This window comes from Hyposmocoma kahamanoa, unplaced genomic scaffold (genome assembly GCF_003589595.1).
Source record: "Hyposmocoma kahamanoa isolate Upper Pololo Valley unplaced genomic scaffold, ASM358959v1 83, whole genome shotgun sequence".
NCBI classification, from domain to species: domain Eukaryota; kingdom Metazoa; phylum Arthropoda; class Insecta; order Lepidoptera; family Cosmopterigidae; genus Hyposmocoma; species Hyposmocoma kahamanoa.
Genome location: NW_020654175.1, coordinates 1,372,597 through 1,394,270, shown reverse-complemented (window position 1 = coordinate 1,394,270; position 21,674 = coordinate 1,372,597). Strand labels below are relative to the sequence as shown.

Genomic DNA, 21,674 nt, shown 5'->3' with positions numbered 1-21,674 from the left:
TATGTTACCTTCCACCTCGTATATAACATTATGGTATGCAATAAAGTATTGAATATTGAGTGAAAAGTGTTCACTCCAGTTTATAGATTTAGATTTTTTTAGATTTAGATTTATTTTATTATCTTGTAAACTTTACATTATTATATACAATATATTGTATTACAAAAATCGTTACAAATAGTAATAAATGTTACATTTCAATAAATTACAAATATCCAGTACAAGTTTTGTACTACGTAATTTTAACATAGTCAACGTAGTTATGTAAATTAATGTAGGAACATATTAAATAATATAATAATTATTATGTCAATATAATGATTGTATGCATAAAGTTTATGTAATTTTGTTCATTTCTGTAAAATAATATCTATACCTAATAGTGGAATAATACGCATTATCCAACAAAAAGTCTTTCAGTCGACGATCAAATGTTTCATCATTAGGCTCATTTTTTAAGTCAACGTGTAGGTGCTCATAATAAGCCGGGCCGATTACGCGCGGATTTTTTTTCAGTGAGTGCTAACCGTCGCGGTACGGCTCTCAGTCGTCCTGTGGAGCGGGTGTTATAACGGCTTTCATGCCTTTCAAAGTTGTGTAAGTTTTTTCGTATGAATGTGATTATTCCATATAAATACAACGAATACATGGTCATTATCCTGTGTCTCACGAATAAGTCCCTACAAGAGAGTCTTCGTGTTACTCCGGCAAATATCCTCATTGCTCGTTTCTGAATAATGAATACCTTGTCAGAATCAGTGGAGTCACCCCATAGAATGGTACCATACGACATTATGGAGTGGAAATATGCAAAATATGTTTGTCGTAGTATGGAATCTGTAAAGACAGGTTTTAATTTTTTTAGTGCATAAGTCGCACTACTTAGTCTACCACACATAGAATTTATATGACGCTTCCACGTTAAATTTTCATCCAGAATGAATCCTAAGAACTTACTGTGGTCAGTTATGGGCATTGGACTATCCAAACACGTTGGCCTCGGGATTGATCTACCAGAGAACAATATTAAACTAGATTTAGCAGCATTCAGTATGAGACCATTGGAAGTGAACCATTTCATCAGACTCATATATACATTTCCTACTTTTATATTGAGTTCGTCGTAAGTTCGAGCGCACACAATTACAGTGGTATCATCAGCGAACAAAACCAATAAGCCATCAGTGATATGGGCCGGTAGGTCATTAATAAATGTCAGGAAGAGGGTATTTCCCAATGAAGATCCTTGAGGAATTCCAAGGTTCACGTCACCTCCACTACTGCGTAGTTTTTTCCCACCTGATATTACTTCAACTGTCTGAATTCGGCGTGATAAAAATGATTTAAAAATGATCAAAAGATCGTATGTTTTGCTTCGCATACCATAGTGACGTAGTTTCTCCAAGAGTAATTCGTGACTGATTACATCAAACGCTTTTGACAGGTCACCACATCATTCCTGCCACTTTGCACTTACCATCCAACCCCGTAATTATTGAGTCCACCACCCTCTATGCAGCCGCTGTGGTGGACCGGTACTTACGATAGGCATATTGGTTGTTTGCCACAAGATCATTGTATTCTAAATGTGACATTAGGTGAGAGGAAATAATCGACTCAATTTGCTTTGAAATATTAGGTACAATAGTTATAGGTCTATAATTATCAACTCTGCTCATCTCACCTTTGCCCTTGTACACAGGACATACACGCGTGCTCTTTAGGACGTTTGGATACACTCCCGTGCAGAACATCTCATTGACGAGTTGTACCAGTAGAGTTGATATGACTATATATGAATCCATATCATTTTCGTAAATCTTTATACAATGCATTTCCATTAAAATGTATACAATTAGAATTGTGATTATATCATAATTATGTAACCACTTTTAAAACTCCGGAATTTGGTAGATTTTAGTCATAATGGCACCGTTTTCAAAAATATAAATACATAAATTATTAGCGCCAGTTCTAAACTTTATTGTGTGTATTTTGCTAGGTCGGGCCATAACGGCGTTAGTTTTATACTACCCTCAACATTTTTACGTTGATAATTACAAGTGATCGGTACGTACGCTATGTTCAATTAATGGTCTTAATGGTTTAATGGTCTTTGAGTTTTCAAAAGCGCTGTGTAGTCATCCAGTTTACGGACCGGTTCTAGCACAGGCAGTATAAATTTCCTTGAATATCTGTCACATCAAGCGCTGCTGCCGTCAAGCGCGCGTATGAGGTATCGACGCAGGTTAAAAATCAACGCCTTCATAACTTATGTCAACTTAGACATGCAGATTTTGTCAAATGTTATCCATCATGCCTTCACACTTATAACAAGTAACGATTCGAAGATTCAGGGCCTTGATGAGAAATAAACGACCTCGTTTATAGGAAGCAATCATTTTCTCAACCAGCCTATCACTGTTTTTGATACTACAAAAAAAAACATTATACATTTGTCTAGCTATTTCTGAAAGACTTTTCCGGAAAAATCTAATCTAGAAAAGATTCTTTTAGGAGACTTTAAACAACAAAACCACATCAAGCACAAGTTTCAACGTTGATCTTCCAAAAACATCATTAGTTCCTGCAGCAATTTCAAACCTCCCTCCTGAAAAATAATCCAATCCCGGTCCTAGCCAGGTTATGTAACAGGCTCCAGTGCGGCGTCAGACGGCGCCGGCCAGACGGGCGCCAGCCTCGCACAGGCGCTGTCTCGCCCGGACTCTTGGCGCCCGACTAGGGGCTGGCTACTGAGCACCCGGAGATCGAATATTCCCATTCTCTTGCATTGCTTTCCGTGCAGGATAATAAAGCTTTCTGAAGTTTCTTCTTCCGAGTGTTTTAAAAGCATTTCCGTTATAAAACTGATCTAGTTTTAGAAAATAATATAAAAAATTTTCATTAATTAGGGCGAAGATGTGTGCTAGGACGGGACTAAAACAAAGTCTAATTAAGTTTTCAACTTTGTCACTAACAAATTATATTTAAATTAGTATCACGCCACGTTTTAATACTCGAGACGTCATATTATTGCAAAATCCAAAAGTATAGTTAAATATTGCATAAACCATGAACCGAAAGTTTATCTGCCATTGAAATGGCTGCAAATTTATACGTCAAAACAAACTCAGATGTTCTAAAACATTGCATTAGTAAATAAACACAATCTCTTTTATCTCGAACTATCTCTTGTTAACTATAACTTGCTATCTCCCTTACAGACGTTTGGCGCCCAGCACGGGACCTTTTATGGCTTTTTGATTTGCACAAATTTATTGCTCCCGAAACTTATTTTGCAGATTAAAAACTTGATTTTGGATTGAATTTCTGATTTATAACACTGTTAGAGAGATATATCGAAATGGTTTTTCGAAATTGTTCACTTATCTTTGTATATCTGGTGTATTCCGAGGGTGCGGGTAGATATTATGTGTAACTAGTGCGACAGTATCTTATCGTAGCTTATAGTATGGTTGAGTATAAGTAGGTGGATATCGCAATGTCTATTTTTGTTACTGTTTTATCTAAATTAATATTCGAATGATATAATGCCTGCCAATGAATACCTAGTGCAGTGCAATACGAAACTATGATTTGTTTTGAATTCTCTCATAGCGTCGTTGATTTTTCACGTTTTCTGATCAAACCGAAAGGTTTCCCCTTTTCTCCCTTCAACGCCAATGGTGGTGAGATATATTACAGGAACATGATCACATCAAACTTGACAAGAATTGCTTGTTCATTGATAATAAGTTTTTAAGAGTTTCTGCTGTCTAAACTATCGCAAGCATTCTATGGGTAATTTTAAAGTCCTGACTCATCGTATTCTCAAACGGATGAGAAGAAAAAAAGCGCCGAGGATACCTGGACTTCAGCCAACAGTCTGATTGTCTATCATAAAGCCCTTTCGGCGGTTTAGAATCACAATGAGAAATGACCACGATTAAAAAGGACCACTTCTGAAATTGATCATTTCTAGAATTGACCATTTCTTGAATTGACCACTTCTTGAATTGACTGCTTCTTGAATTGACCTCTTCTTCAAATGACCATTTTGTTTTTTAATTATAATTTTTTTTACTACTTTTAGACCCTTTCGCCAATTTAAGACCATGCCCAGACATTTGTCTAAACTAATTAGTTATTTGAAGATGTGGTCATTTCTCATAGTGGTCCTAAACCGCCGAAAAGTATAAAGCATCCTGAGGTTATGGAAGAGTTTTCGCCTTTGATTGATGATTAGTAGGACAATAAAATGTATATGATCTGAACTCGGAAATCGAAACCATGTAGAGCTGAATAATTCTTTAAATCTAATTCGCTAAAGTATAAACAGGTCCTTACTAAACAGGACGTACGGCGTCCAGCTCTGCGGCAGTGCCGCTAAAAGCAAAGTTCAGATACAACGTTTCCAAAACAAAATACTCAGGACTATTGTGGATACTCCTTGGCATATAGGAAATAAGGATCTGCATCGCCATTTCGGGATAGAGCCCGTAATTAAAGTGATAAACAAATATGTCGTAGCTCACGAACGTAGACTTCATTAGCTCGTGAACGTAGAGGCTATACAGCTACGAGACAATAGAAATATAGTGCGTAGACTGCTAAGAACAAAACGTTTCGAGTAGTATAGTTAACTTACAATGAATAAAATAAATATTACTGCCAGTGCTAATTAGAATATGAGTACTAATATAGATATTTTGTCGATGGATAATTTCTTTGTATATTATCGAGTTGTTCCGCGAAACACATCGGAAAATTTGGATCTTAATTATGTATTTATGGGACCTGTAAAGAGCCCGGAAAGTTAGCTTGTTTGAAAACAAATATAACCATATAAGCGAGATTTATAGCAGAAATATAATTATCTTTCTAAATTATGTTAAATTAAAATTGCTTATTAGTCTTGTATTTTAGGCTAGATTGTAATTAGTTGCAATTAGTTCTGCTTTATAAAAAAAGCTAACAATTTTCTCGGGATATTGTCAAAGCTCTCGAGGAACTAAAACTTTGTTGAGAAATATCATACGATTAATGCTGGAGATAGAAAAGTGTCTGGTAGTCAACAAAGTTCCCGAAAGTTTACGTTTTTCTTAGGTACATGTTGAACAGAACACTTGAAAGAATACATACTGTTTACTGACATACTGTTTCTCTCTTTTCAGGTAAAATGACTGCAATGTGAAAGAGAAGAAAGAGATACGCCCAAACAAGTGCCTTATTAGAACTCGAGCCAGCAAACAGTGCCTGAAAATTAGCTTAACTTAGTATAGGAACGAACGAGATTACGAAATCGACTTCGAAGTTTTATTTGGTAAGTAACTATGAATTACTGGCAAACTTTTAAATTCTAAATCTATACATTTATTGAAAATGCCAATTCTATTCATTGTTTTAGCACCGCCTAATTTATTCACCATCTGTCTTTTATGGAAGACTAATTGCAATCGTTCACACGTCATCACCCTATTAAAAAATTATCAGGAAAACTGTACTTTCTTATTTTTCACAATTCTACACATTTGTTATCTTTACCCTTAACTGTCTTGAATAATTTTGTTGGTCGAAATTCGAAAATTTTAGACTTCGTCACCACGACGTTTTTTTAATAATATCAGTAAGCGACACGCCTATCTATAACAGTTGCAATGCCACTCTGAGCTTTAAATTGCGACGATCTGAAGGGCATTGCCACTGCGCCCGTCACCCTGAGACAGTTAAGATGAAAAGTCTCATGTGCCTATAATTTCACGAGCACCCTTACCCTTCCAAACCGGAACGCAGTAATGCTTATGGACGAACATTTTCACAAGGAGCTCTACTGCTACGGAAAAATGTTAATTTAAATATTTTGAAACTTCATGTATATCGGTTGATGAACCGCATGAAGTTTCAAATTGTGCTATTTTAGTGGATGCCGAGAAAATTTCGCTTGCTACGTTGACATGATCGTATATTATATTACAATAATTATGTCCCGAAGATTTCAGGGATATTGCTATGATATTGTTTTCTGTGCGCCTGTGTTTATTCAAATTTAAAGTTCAAAATACAAAAATATCTTTATTTCATAGGTAATAAGCTTCTTACATTTCAAAACGTCACATTGGAAGAAACTCTCAAGGTTGCTCTTTGTATATAGACATTTGTTCATGTTTATTATTTACATTATTTATTATTTAAAATATAGATTCTGAAAGAGCTAAACGGGTTACTACCATAGCTTTTTGTCATCCAAGGAACCGCTTAAAATTATTTTTGTAACTTGTGAAGATGATTGTCAGGAACAGCCACATTTATTTTGATTCCATATCTGTTCCACGTGATAATTGCATAGACAGCAATGCTCACACTCGTGGAAACTGTATCATATGCAAAGTAAACCAACTCAAGTGCTTTACAGTCCTATAAAACGCTCGACACGCGTGAGAGCTGTGAGAGCTTGTTGCTGTCACAATATTTACACGGCAAAGGGTGCCACTAAAGCTTATAATGTGAAGGTGCTTTGATATCGTTACATAGCATTAATTGTTAGCGTTGTGAAGTTTATTAAAATGTAAAAAAATGACAAGAAAGCGAAACGGAGGTGTCTCAGTGAGGTGGGCTAAGATTAAAAATATACTGTCACATCCTTGGTTTATAAACCTCGCTTAAAAAAAGAATCACGTTACATTTTAGGAACTATGAAAAAAGACTTATTTCAAGCAAAAATCTTTAAATTCATCCCGCAGCCACACATTTCCATCCACGTCCTTTTAAACGTACGTAATATTTTTGTGTTTTCACCAAATCGCGTACACTTAAGCGAGCCGGCTTCCCGCTGCGTTGCATAGAATTTACATTTGGGTTGTTCCAACACATCAGTTTGCACGCTTCACGTTTCTTAGCAAATGTTTTGCTGTTGGTATTTTTTTGTGGGATAAAATCTATAACTAGTTACGTAAAAATCCGCGATAAATAAATATAACCAATATGCTTTACACGCGTATACTTTATTCAACATAGATTTATGAAAAAGTATTATATTAAATTTTACAACTGCGTCGTACGTGTGGCGCACTATAAGCTTCCGGAATTAATAGGAAATACTATAAATGGTCAGAAACGAATTTATTGCTCCTCAAAATATTCTCCGTTAGCGTTAATGCACTTTTTCATACGAATGGACCAATTTTGAAAACATTTATGCCACTCCTCCCTGACAATCTGTGAAACATATTTTTCATACTCTTCGACAGCCTATTCAGGTGATGAAAATCGTTGACCGCATAGCTGGCAAGATAGGCGCTTTATCTTCGAGTTGCGGATACCAGCCCGTTGCACCAAGTACCAAGTTGTGTAGTATTGATTGTGTTTGACTCATGCCTATGCGTAAAGATGCCCGAATCTCATGGTATGTCACATGCCTGTCTGTTTTGATCATACGGCGCACAGTATTGGTGTTTTTGTTTTTCACAGCAGTGGACGGGCGACCATCACGAAATTCGTCAGTAAGATTCACATGACCGCGTTTGAATTCTGCAAACGTGCTATAAATAGTCGTCTTGCATGGTGCTTCATCGCTAAAAGCATTTTTTTATACGTTTCTCATAGATGGCGCTACCACTAAAAGTCGTTGAAAAACCAAATACAAAGACACGACAACACGCACATAGAAAAATTCCTGAGGTCCGCTGGTTCGTTCCGTGGCTTAGTTGGTAAGCGTCTGGCACGGTATGCTAGAAGACGTCGGTTCGAATCCGGTCGGATCGAAGCAATTTTTCTGAACGTTCGATTTTTGTGTTAATAGTTGTAATTACTTTTTAAATATTGTTTATGTAAGTGGCCAGTTCCGGAAACGCATGGTGCCTCTATGTAGTACTTTGATTTAAACTTTCACGATTTTCACACATTATTTGACTTAATCATGAAACATATTTTAATACGTCCATGGTCTCGAAGTATAAATGTACATAATACATAGTAGTAAATTAACTGCATCCATTTGGAAGGAAATGAAGCCTGGCGCAAAATCTTTTCCGAACGTAGTTTTATCTGGACTGCGATATGTTATATTTTCAAGCTTGTGCATGCGATGTTCAGTTTCATTATTGTAGAAAAAATTCGTCTACAATTTTTCTAAAATTTATACAATTTCAGAATAATTGGACGTCTGTCACGTCACTGTGAAATAATTAAACTATATTATTCCACCGCGCACATGTCATAATAACATTTCTATTGATTGCTATCAACATTGCATCTCAATTCATCTCGAACAATATTTACATCATCCGCTATCTACACATCAAAATTTGTATCAATCGAGCTGTCAACAAGCTCTCAGGCAGAACCCTTCGCGTCGCCAGCCATTACTTCTATTCCATCGCACCCCCTTACATATTAATTATGCGCCACATCTTTCTAAAGGGTACTCCATACTGCTTTAACGGCTTCTCTAGAAGGGTCAATTTGGATATTCAACTTTGTTTAGCGTTTTGTTGATTTTATAAACACCGAACTCGTTTTGTCGATCAGTGCTCTTTTGTCAGTTCGAACCACAGGTGTATCCTTAATGCATCTTTTGTCGAGATGTTTGGAAATTAGGGATGGGGTCGCGAAATTAATGGCACAATTTAATGGTATCGATGATCGAAAAAAACTTTATTGGTCTTCATAAAATCGAATCGGCACTAAATTTCGTAGTGACATGATAAGAGGATTAATAACTCCCTAGACTCCCGAGGGCCGATACGAATCAATAAACGAAATCACGAACGGAAATCCGAGTCCAAGATGCATTTCCATCTTTCACCGTCTTCACCCTCCGAATATCTCCCCTCAGCGTGGTGTGTGCGAGTAAGACGGGGCTGTGACAGGGCGCGTGCGCGGCGCGACCCCTCACAAGCGTTTGAGAAGGTTTATAGTGCGGATCGCAAGATCCTGGCGCGTTGCCGGGGTCGTGGTCCATTCCTCCGTGGACCGTCCGCTGCGGCGGAGGTCCCGTTCTCTCACCCCCTGCCCCAAACTACTGCACTTTTGCACTTAGCTACAAAATTTAACTGGTGCACATCAAGGGTCGCTTCTGAAACTCATACTTTTTGCAATATACAGTAGTTTTAAAACAGGGTGTGAGAGAGCGAGAAGGTATAGTTTATTAATCTAAAGTGGGAACGAAACGTCGAGATGGCTCGCCGCTCCTGTATGAGGTAAGTGTTCAGCCACGTGCTCCAACTTTTAGTTTTCATGGAAAGTTTCTGTTTGTTCTGTTGTTTGGGCAGCTGGTTATGAAACGGCCTCATTTCGGCTATAATATGTTTTGTATTGTCTGCCTTTATTGAACAATTGGTACTTGAAGATTAATTGCCTTCTTGGTACTGATTTCTATCAGCGGCAATTTTGTGGCTTCCTCATTTGAATTTGAATAAGGAAAATATTTGTATAAATACGAAATTTCGGATTTATCTTCTTTTAATTTTTTAACTGTTGAATTATTTTCAGAAAAATGTATTTCTCCTGTATTGTTTTTTAAATTGCCAGTTGCTTATTTATGTTACTTCAAAAAAAAATCCTAATCAATATCGCATATGAAGTTTTACAGACTTGACAAATATTTATTTACATATTAACCGCTTTTTTAATATTGTAATTTTACTTAACAGCATATTATAATATGTAATATACATTAAATATTCCTTTTCCGGTTCATCTCTCTTCACCTGTTCTTAAACTTGTAAATAAGCTATTCGATTTAAAGTTTATCCACGTAAATAGTTTCTATTTCTGACTTTTCAAATGTTTATTAAGAAGTAGTGTACTAAAAGTTTGAGAATTATGTAGCATCACTGAGGCCATAACGCAATATAATTTATATACCCTACGATTTTCATATTTTTCAGCAACTTATGATAGATATCGGCAATGTATCTAAAATATTTTCTCCTTATTACACATCGATAGGATGTAATCATTTGATTACCTCCAGGTTCAAACCTAATATTATTTTCCCTTTGATGTCACATCATCACTTGTCTCCATTATTTATCCTCTACATAACTCTTCAATTAAAATACCCGTGACACGCAAACCAACGATTTGGTATAATTTTCTCATCTCTCAGCCTATAATTAACGTTCGTTAGTCACTTCATTGAAAACCTCCCGCGGTGTTATATTGGGCTTTATTTGTGCTACCGTTTCTGGATTACGGGGTAGTACCGTTTTCGATCTTAAGAGATTATTGTTTTGTTTGAGCTGCTTTACTTTCATTTGTACTAGATCTACAATAAAAAAGTCCATGGATTATTTTTTTGTGTTATTCCTTTTATTCTTATTAATTATTCTCATCTGTATGTTTTTGACATTGTATTCTTAGTCATGTTGAAATAACTATTTCAGTGTTTTTTGTTATCGACTGTGGTATGTCCGCAAATTTATTACAAGTATCATCTTCTATTTACTCATATATTTGTTATATAATATTATGTTGTTTGTTGTTTCTTAAACCTATAGTATCCACGTTGTGAATACAACTTATAACTTACATTTCACGTTTCAATTACAATCACCATATTTTTTCTTTAAGTTCTCCATTTTCTTGAAGTAAAATTGCAATAAAAAAAATCAATTTTTATTGCGCTAATCTCTCTCTCTCACTCTCTCTCTCTCTCTGTCACCAAACAAAATTTCTTCCACTTTTTTTCTACAAATTCACAGCGTGATACCTGCAAGGATTACCAAACCCACCCGTCATTCAATTCCCATTGATTAGTATTTTTTGCATCCCTGCTTGCACAAACGAGTTGATTCCACGGCATTAGAACTCACGCTGCGTTGATTGATTGTCAGCTAGTTTGTCTTTTTTTTCTATGTTGCGTGCAATCATTAGGATACATATAATAATTTAAGAACTCACAGTTTTTACATTGACTTCTTCATTCTTCTTCTTCTCGTGAGTTTGGGTGTAATTTGTGGTTGTCTATGTGTGTGTCCATGGCACCCGCGACACAGGATTTCCCTAGTGCGGGGCTATGTTGAGTGTGCGCGTTATGTTATTATTATATTATTATTATTCTGCCTACCCTTAAAATGACTACAAGACAAATCTTGTTACACTTGTAACACTTCGAGCAGAAAGTGAATCCGAATAATGATTTTGTCTTCTTGTTTCTTGCCTTTTCCTGTTAGTCTGAGTCGGCTTCCAAGTCATACGAGGCCATGAACGTTTCTAGGATAGATCTTCGAAGTTCGAAAAATAAAGTAAATTCTTTTAGTTTATTCCCATTTATACATATATGTATGTTTTTCTCTATAATGTTTGAGCACAAAAATACAAGTTAAAAGCTGTCATTCAAATCATTCTCGTTTATCTTTCCTATCATATATTTTATATTTATCGTATCTTTTTCTTTCCATTAACAAAACACCATTAAACATATTTACTTCCAAATCTGTTTATCCAAAACTGACCCTCAATCTCCATCCCCTAACTCGATTCGCCCCTAATTCGCTAATAGAAAGACCATCTCATGTTTCCCGCGCGGACACCGTGACGACATCGTCACGACATCCGGTCCATGCCGGAAGTTCAATATGTCTGACGGATTTATCTTTGGATTTTCTTTTCTCAGTTACATGTAAATATATTTCTTGTATAAGATATTTGTAATGGAATTCACAGAGGTTTATAATATGCTTGTATCTTTGTGTCCCGATATTAAAACCACTCTGACCGAACTTACGAGATTTCCTGGATATTTTAAAGATCTTGAGAGAAGTTGGTCAAAATTGGTCCCATTGGTCGACTCTCGTCAAAAAGGACAATCACCTAACATCGATGTTAGGCAATTGTCCCTTTTGACGAATGTCGTGTCTTGATCTGCCTGTACTAACATCCAACCTACCGACTCAGGGGTTTCTAGGAGGATGGATTTGGCCATGATCTACTTTAACTTCACATACCTCCGAAGTTGCTATTTCCCCGATTTCCCAACTTTTTTTTCAACCTTGTGGTTGACGATCGCCGTCCTTCGATCACTTAATTACAGTTTTATTATCAAGTTATGCTGGTTTGTCAATCGCTCGATATTTCAGAGCTTCTCCCGAAGTTTCTTCCACTATCTTCACGAATTGTCGGACCTGTTACTAAGATAATCGTTTAGAGAATAATAACCATTATAGTTTTAAAAATTATATTGCTTTACATAAACAGTGGTGCAGCTACCCATCTCCTGGATTTATCACTTATTTGCTTTTTACGATTCTACAGAAGGACATGGTGGGGTTTCTGATTGTTACAGAGTGCCACGCAGCAGGGAAGAACCTTGCCAAATAAAACTATTAACAACGTTTGTAAAGTGGGTGTGGCTTCCTCAATGTTTCTTTCTAGTGCGCTTCATCTTGGCTTTCCTGATCCAACGCATTCACGTTCTTTTTTATATGAACATCCTAAATTCCATCCCGATTACTAAAATATCCCAGTACTGTGCACGGGTCTGCTTTGATCAATGTAAAATTAATCATCTCAAAACCATCATAACCAAGAATAAGAAAATCCATATCACTGCGCAAACATGTAGTACGCATGCGCGCCCCCCACTCCTGGGTCGATACACTCCGGCGCCGTCGTGTCTGGCGCCTAGATGCAGCCTACCTCGCTCTCTCATTGGGGGTGGGGAGGCTAGATTGTCTTATATTTTTTTTATGTACAAAATTATGGTGGTACGTAAGCGATTTCAGCTTGAAAGTATATAATGGATTTGAAATCTTAAAACGCAAGTTAAAGTGAAATTGAAACTTAGAAAAAATATTATTTTATTATTGTTAAAAAAGTTATTATAATTATTATTGATTTGAAATAGGAGTGGTGCCTGATGCAGGTGTCTTCCTTACTTTTGGGGTATTATAAGTTTTAGGCAGTGTTGTCTCTAGCCAGCATAAGTATCTTGTGAATTTCCATAATATAGGAAGGGGGTTGCTTTTACCTTCTTACTTTCCCCCACCTTCTGGTATGTACTTCGTTCGTATATATTGGTTAAAAGATTCCATCCAGAAGTATCAGGATGATTGGGTAATAAACATCCAAACGTCAAACCAAAGGTTTTCCTTTTAAATATTTCTGGAATACGACCAGTATCAACACGGAATAGAGCGGTCTTGAAAGTATACAATAGCCATGAATCATCAAAAAGTTATTTTCTTAATGCATTAAGAAAGACAAAGGCCTCAAAAGCAACCCCTATGATACTCCCGAACAAAAGAGTTGACAGGAAGACAAAACGCAGCAACGTCTACTAAGATGATATTTCTATTATAGTGTCGGGTTACTGTTTTACAGTAAACACATTTTTGCTACATGCGCTATGTGTGCTGTATCAATCGTACGTTCCACTGCTGGACGTGATCTCCTATAGGTGGAATATTTATCGAGTTTTTGTGCTTTATATCCGCCTGTTACCAGTAGTCTTACCAATGAAGTATAAGAACAGGGAAATAAGTTATTCATGTTTTTAAAACGTGTTTAAGTAGACTGGGAACTGTAGGTACAACTCTATTTTTTCTTCTCAAAACTGGAATGTCAAAATGTTCATCACTTCTCCTTGAATCAGGACCTTTTTGATAGAAATAATTATTGTTTGCTATTAAACTTAAAATATTTAAAAAGATTTAAATAAACGTTAAGAACTTAGCTTCAATATTAATGTTAAGTAATTTCATAGATCCAAAAATGTAGCGGTCCCTTTCACATTTTGTTCTAGCCTAGCGCGGTGCCTAATAAAATTCACTGTTTACTCGACTAGTCTAACAGGGCAATGTTTTTTTCCAAACTTATCCAATGAAATCAAATTTAAATTATTTAATACGATATGATTTATAGTAGGACCGATATCATTGTTGGAAGAAAATAGAAAGCGCCGAAATTAGGCGGCTAAACCTCGGTAGGTTTACCTGAGCTGGAACTAATGGGACAATTTCCATTCCATCCTAAGAGAAATCGAGTAGTGATAGGTCTATCAAATTCTAGGTTAAGTTTGGGGGAGTCGCAGGGTCAACAAACCATAATACCACTTTTTTTAAATTGTTATTTTAGAAGCACCTCTATATGCTATCGCTGGAAAGAGCCTTAAGGATGGTTTTAAAAGTAACCTTTACGCCATACGAAACGGCATTCAGAGCTGCCAGAAATTACTGAAGACCGAGCATCTGACTCTCACCGATCAAACTATCGGGATGTTGTCCGTTACGACTATTTAACTTAGACATTACATTTAAGTTACAACGTAGGTAAACTTAAAATAACTATCAAAATGTGTTTGTTTTCCTTTATGTAAATTGTGTGTTGTTCACAATTATGCTATAAGATCGAAAAAAGGAACTTCATTAGATTGAGTCACTGTCTCCTGAGACTGTCTCTTGGTTCGCCTAATTTGAGGGACGGGAGCGTCCATTGCTAGCTACCCAGGTCACAATTGAACAGTGTTTTCTTTACTTAGTACCTAATATAATTTGTACGGATCAACGTACATTATTGTGCAACGGACAATGCGCAACGTCGCAACCTACTTTGGGCATGCGCAAAATTAATTAATTATAATTTTCAGTACAATGAAATTTTTCCGTGTTATCGGTCGACTGGATTATTTCTACAGCATCTTACACATCTCCCTGAGTCATCATCCCTGAGACACTTACTGGACGAGACAAGCAACTCGTACATGTTGGTCCTTCGAGTCGGATGTGATGCCGGAATGTTGTATTTCTTTCATTTGTATTTGTGAAATAAATGAAGTTTGTTATATACGCCATACCAGTATTGCATGCAAAAGAGCCCTATACTCAGTGGGGTGATTGCTAAGATATAAACACATTTCACTATACACCTGACCCGATTAAAGTCTGTTGCGTGGCAACGACGGCGACGCCTCTCCGGCGCCGTCGCCGACACCGGACCGCGTGGGCGTTGGCACAATGTCGCTGTAAAGTTAGCGACAGTTTCCATGCCTTCAAAAGGTATTTATGGATTACTCTAGTATTGTTTGTGGTACGCGTATTCATTTAAGATGCGAGGAGCGACTATAAATCTAAAGACCTTTGACGTTTTAAGAGTTAGGTCAACATTTTTACGGGAGTTAAAGTAATCGGAGGAAACTAAAAACGTGCAGTGGGTTCGTTAGTGGCATCCGCTCCATACACGTCGTTAGTGTTTAGAGACGTTTGCACTACATTAGCGCCACGTTGGAATTCGTATTTAAAAATCGCACAGATTCTCTCAGTATACATGATTCAAAACGATTGCAAAATTAACGTATCGAGGACAAATAAAATATGATTTAAAGTTTAGATATTTGCCTTATTAAATCTGGGACAAACCGTCCATATTTTCTTATGTAGACTTGTTAGGGCTCTATCCAACGCGCACTTTTTCAACTTTCTAATTTTTATTTCCTCTTTTAGTAAATGCTTACACAATTACAATCGTCATCAATATCAACCAAATATGCCTCATTGCAGGGGCACAGGTTTTTTCTAACGAAAGGGCTTAGCTTCAGTACGCAACACTGGCCGACCAATGATAATTAAAAATTGAAAACTCAGCCATCATTATGACAATTTCGGTTGCTTAGGAGTAAAGCATCGTGGGTCAGTTTGGGAATCGAAGTTCGTGTTTTGGGTTGTGGCCCCATAGTCAATTTTGTATCTCTGGTACCGATGGTGGAATTTCCTAGTTTGAAACCAGGAAATTGATTTATTTTTCTGGCACATTATTATTCAATGAATAACATTGGGCCTCCGTAGGGCGTCCAAAATTCTACCGTTGTCCACTATACATCTGTATTGCTATATTAATACGTTAAGTAAGGTAGTTGTCCACACTTGAGTCTCCCATTCGTTTTGTTCGTAAGAATGTTTATATCTAGGCAATGACCCGTACAGAATCTGTCACAACGCGCCCACTGCATCGGACATGAACAATTTGATATTGCACATCCCCCTCTGTGTTTGTTTAAGCGAGAGCAGAAATGTCACTGCCTTCATCCAAAACGGTAGAAGTGTCATGATTTACGTTCAGAAGCCGATATTAGTCTTCTTAATTGTGGATACATTTGCGGAGTTAATTTCGTTGTTTTTGTACCTAAATGCTCCAGTCCAACATTGAAGTAGACATAGATTTTGGATATTCTATTTTAGTTTATTTATTCAGTGTCATTGTGGTATTTCCCCGCAAATTATGGCTATCTTGCACCGCGACACCTGCACATTAGAAGAGCTTATGAACGCAAAGCACTAGGCTGATAAAATTGATTTGCCGTTGAAACGATGACAGTAGATTAGATACAGCTTTATTTTTTGTTAAAAAATATTAATAACAGTCCTGACTTGGCAAAGGCATTGGATAGAGAGGCTCATCGCCGTTAGATGGCAGACTCTTCCATTCGTATCAATCCTTACAAACTCATCTTGCCTACCTCGTAAGTTTTTTGACATTTTTTTATGGAAAGTGTCGAGATTGGAAAATACTTGAGCCAACTGACCCGATCAGGAACGCGGAAGTATGTTATTGATGGTATATCAACTACATAAAGCTAAGATCCCAGTTTAGTTTCTTGATTTCTGCCGAGGATTACCTTTCTCTTCGCTTCAATTGCATTCGTTGCTTCGATCATCTTCTTAGATGGCGAGCCTTTTAATAAATTTCTTTTCCATTGTGTCGCCACTAAACCACCTTTCACCAAAACGCATAGATTCTAAAACGGTTCATAATTATCACCATCAGAGATATATTAGATCTTACTCTAAAATAGAGTTCATTAAAAACACCCCGAGAACCCCCATGGTAATAACGGGGCGGTTATGGAGGCGTTTAGCATAAAAACACGCGCAGGCCCTGAGACGGAATGTTAATACTTCAATATATGGAAAATTGTTAGGTATTTAGATGGGTTTATTACGACTATAAAGTTTTGAGTAATTGAATTCAGTCCGCTGTCTGCGGTACAAGGCGGTGAATTTTTTTTTAGTATACGGAGTACAACCACTCGTATAACAAATTGGAAGATATGTACATACGCCTTTGGATTTCCACAGACCTAGACAGAAACTATCGCCACTTTGCACGATCCTAGCAAATCTCTTTCAACGAAGCCCTCCTATTCTCACTGCGCAGTCTAGCGTTTATAAGTACTTTCTCGATGTGATCTCAGAAAGGACAATTTTCAACAAAGAAACCAAACTTCGTTTAGAGCAATGTTTTGTGCCAACTCTGCTTAAAATGTGGGCTATGTCAAGGCGTGAATTAATACAAATCTTCCTGGCAAGTATCTTCCATTTCCAATCATACTATGTTCAAAGGCGTTTGCCTGAAATGAATATAGAAAAAACACTTTTACGTCATTGTTGATACCGTTAAATTGTCTTTGTAAGCAAATTCTGTCTTCAACAATAATCAGTGAAAACACCAATAGAAACCAAGAACGTAGACGCACACGCAGACAGATTTCAGCTATTGTAGGTCAGTGACCCCAATGCTTATTTATAAACTCCAGTCGGACGTTGAGACGACGTCGATGTCTCTCTGGTACCTGTAGGCACGAAATAGGTATAAGAGTATACAGGCTGCTACGATAAGGTCAGACCGTACTCCAGCTACTGATCTTACTTATTGTATATAAAAAGTTTATATTGTATTGTATATATTACTTAATATATATATATTCGTATGTACATTTGATTTATTAAATTTATCTGTGTATTTATTGAGTATAGTATATTTCATTTCTTTACTTATCTATTTTTAGTGCCACCCCAAAAACCAACTTTCCTCTCAGATTTTCAAAGGTTAGTTGGAAGAAATCTCTTTATGGGATAAGCTCGCCTTTGTACACAAATATTTAAATTGTTTCTGAAAATTTGTAAGTTACTTTGTGGTACAATAAAGTGTTTAAATAAATAAAATAATAATAAAAAGTATATAAAAAGTAAAAAGAATTAGACAACATATTATTATATAACATATGATAACATACGTTATAATCGAAGAAAAAGTTTTCCCTGGTTTTACAAATTCAAATTTTTAACTGAAATGACGTTTTGTATACCAGTTTGAAAATTGCATAATACTTTTTGTTCAAAATTTTAAGCTCAAGGCATTTAATGCTGAAAAGCTAGGTGCCTAGAATTATGTGTCCGAGAGTATATAACCAGCATCATCATCAACAACTAATTATACGACTTAGTGCTGGTCCCTGATCTCCTTTAAGGAGAGGGTTATGAGAGTTGTGAACCTTCTGCAACGTTTAGGTTTCGTCATAATGTTTTCCCCCCATTATTAGCGAGTGCAGTAGGCGAGAAAGTAGAGGCATTATTACTAAATTTAAGTTGTCGATGTCACAGAAATTCCATCTACCGGCTTCTCCATTGAGAAATTTTTCCTTCTGAATTACCACCGCTCTTATCCTGTTAACTTGATCAATTGACATCGTTTTTCTACGTCTTGGTGACGAGTGACGATGCTAATTAGTGAAAACAATAATAGACGAAGGACGCAGGGGCAAACGGCTGACGATGACGTCACGAATTTTAACTATTATAGATCAGTGCTCCCGATTCGGTTTATTTATAACCTCCAGTCGGTAGACGATGTCGATTTCTAAACATGAAATTGCGTATGCTAAGGATTTTACTTAGTATGAATGTATGCGATATATAATCTATTGTGGGAACGGCTGCTTCTCAATTCCTGTCGTAGCATGTATCGAAGATTTTGATTTCTAAGTTACATCCTATGAGCAAAGTCTTCGCGTTACGGCCAGTTACCACATTAAGGGTTCTTTTTGCGTGCAGACAAGTGATCAATATCAGCCACCCACAGCATACTTGATCGTTTCAGCCAATGGCGTTTTTAAGGACTGGATCATATTTTCAATAAACAAAAGGCTTACTCAAACAAAAGTTAGTAAAATAAAGAACGACGGGGTTAGCTACAATCTCCACTTTAAAGAAAAAAACTGATTTAGGTCTGGGAAGACTTCAACTTTGATAGTACATTTGTGAACGCTCTGGTCCAATACGGGTCGGAGACTTCACACGTTATCCAAGTGTTGTGAACTTTTTTCGACGTGCAGGTTTTTTTATGTACCAATGAAGAGACCACTGTCTGCAACTGCAGTGCATATAGCTGCAACTGCAGTGCCACTCATAGTTCAGAACTACCATTGCGCCCGATACCCTGAGCCATGAATTAACAATTCCAATGTGCCTGTAATTTCACCAGCACCCTTACCCTATAAAACCGGAACGCCGTAATGCTCACATTACTGCTTGGCGGCAGAAATAGATATGTGGCAGAGGTTCCCTGAATGAACTTTCACAAGGAGCTCCACCACCATCCACCGTTAGTATTGTTAGATAGGTTTACAATGTTACGTTATTTGGAGTAATTTTGTCCAACCATTATTCCCATTGTCTATTTTTAGTGAGTCGCACTGAAAAAGAAACTAGTAGTAAACAGGAACTGGTAATTGTAACAGTTCCCAACAGCGCATTTATTTCGGGACGTGGTGTCCCGAACACATGGCGATCGCCGCCACATATGCGGCACCTGCGGCTATTTATAAATGGACAGATGGATTGGTGACAGGAAGCAGTCTCGGTGTCAACATTCAAATGGCCAATTGTTATACAGTTGTAGTTCACAATAAAAAGTGTCTCAGATGACGCGGCAGACTCGTTAGGCATTTCGTAATCTGACGTTCATTTGCATTATATCGGTGCTTTTCGAGAATAGTAACCCAAACCTATATGGTTCATTTTTGTCTTCATACATAGCCGTATTCGTAATGTGGTAAGTTTTATTGTGACTAAGACATTGAGCTTTTCATTGGTTAAAATAACCATAGAACAAAATTGAGTTGGTGTGTTTTTCCGCGCCATATCCGCTGTCAGATTTTTTCCTGATAAATTATTATATAATGTATCTTTTTTGAAGTGGGAGTAAAATGACATTTGCAGGATTTGCAATTTTTATGAAATTATAATATAAAATGTAAAAAGTAAAATGTACTTGTTGTTGACAGTTTTATCGATAGATTGTGAAAAAGGTAAAACTTTTGCCTTAAATGTCTGAATAGTGAATGTTAAGACGTTCTAATAATTTACTAATTGCGTTATTGCAAATAACAAAATCAATTTTTGTTCACATACATTTGAACAAGAACACGTGGATTTGATTATCTATAGTAGATGAAAAACTTTGAAATCTGTCTCAACTTCGTATTATTAATTGTTATAATAGTTCTAAATGTAGTGTATGTATATACAAACTTACAAAAATTGACGGCTCAAATGAACCTGTGCCCAGTAGTTGTACGAATAATGGGTGATGACGATTCAAATGAAACAAGTTCGGCTATTTATTTCATAAGCATGACCAACATTCAGTCGATAGAATTTTTATCGACTGAATCTATCACTAGCAGTTTGCAAGCGGGCAACACTTTTGCACAATTAACTGTCATTTTACTCCATCTTCAAAAATGACAGACTATAGTTGTATAATCGTAGTAACGATGATTTATTATATATTAGTTTTATCATTATTGTCCCGCTAAAGGAGTAAAGCCCATCCCCACATTCTTGACGCCTGGCATTCTAAACCGTTCATTCCTTCCTCAAACCTGCAAGATGGGGAATGGTTTCCCTTCTGAAGTATTTCTTTTACGCTATTACATGAGGTTCTTCAAAAAGCGTATCAACAGGACTCTGAAAGGCTGGCAACGCATGAGCAGCTCCTCTGATGTTGCAGATGTCCATGCTCGACGATGACCACTTCCCATCAACTGGCTCGTCTGCTTGTTTGAATGAATGAATGAATGAAATATTCTTTATTGCACATAAAATTAAAATTACAATTAAAATACAATACAATAGCTTAAGTATAATAGTAGTTTGCCTCCTACTTCACAAAAAAAAAAACAAATCTTTTTTACGTTTATTTTGTCAGTGTCTCAAAAATAAACATTTACAATCGCGTCATTTTATTATGTGCGATTTAAAGAGAGTGTTGACTACCAAGCATTTCGTCATAATACGAAACACTTGTATTGAGAAATCTTAACGACGTCGTTACAAATGGCGTTTTAATATGTCGCTTCCGCCGCAATTGCAATAATTATGTTTTATTTCGTCTTAGACTGTAGTGTATTTGCCCTATTTTTAATATTTCGAAAAAAATTCTAGGCTTTCAACGCTATGCACATATAACCAATGTTTTCCAATTGATTGTGTTCAAATACGTATAGCACGGTGAAACCAATATTGCCATTAAACGAAAATAGCGCTTTTTCAAATTTAAATTCATTTTCAATAACGTTAAAGTTGAGTTTTTTCTGATTTTAAGGTGCGTTATATTTAAAAGTAAAACATATTCGACAATACTGGTTGTCTACCATGCGGTAATGATATTACAAGTGCCGTCTTGAGATGACAGAGTCCGGGCTCAGGAACATGCTGTACAATACAATTAAGTAGGCTACATCTGGACTGGTAGTACTTAAGTATAACCCCTGTCGTCATCGACATATTCAATCTCCCACTACGAGTTAGGCACTCACACAGGCTACCACCAATCTTGACGCTCTTATGTGGAAAGTGGGTTAGTCCTGGTAGAAGTGGCTTAAATAAATACCACTC

At 36.7% G+C, this 21,674-nt stretch overlaps 1 protein-coding gene across 1 annotated transcript in view; it reads left to right on the top strand.

Moving 5' to 3' along the window:
- Positions 1–21,674, top strand: part of LOC113234324 (talin-2-like) — a 63,727-nt gene that overhangs the window by 25,948 nt on the left and 16,105 nt on the right. The window contains exon 2 of the mRNA XM_026469624.1: positions 5,175–5,323. The gene's annotated coding sequence lies outside the window, so the exon portion shown is untranslated. The remainder of the gene's footprint in view (positions 1–5,174; positions 5,324–21,674) is intronic.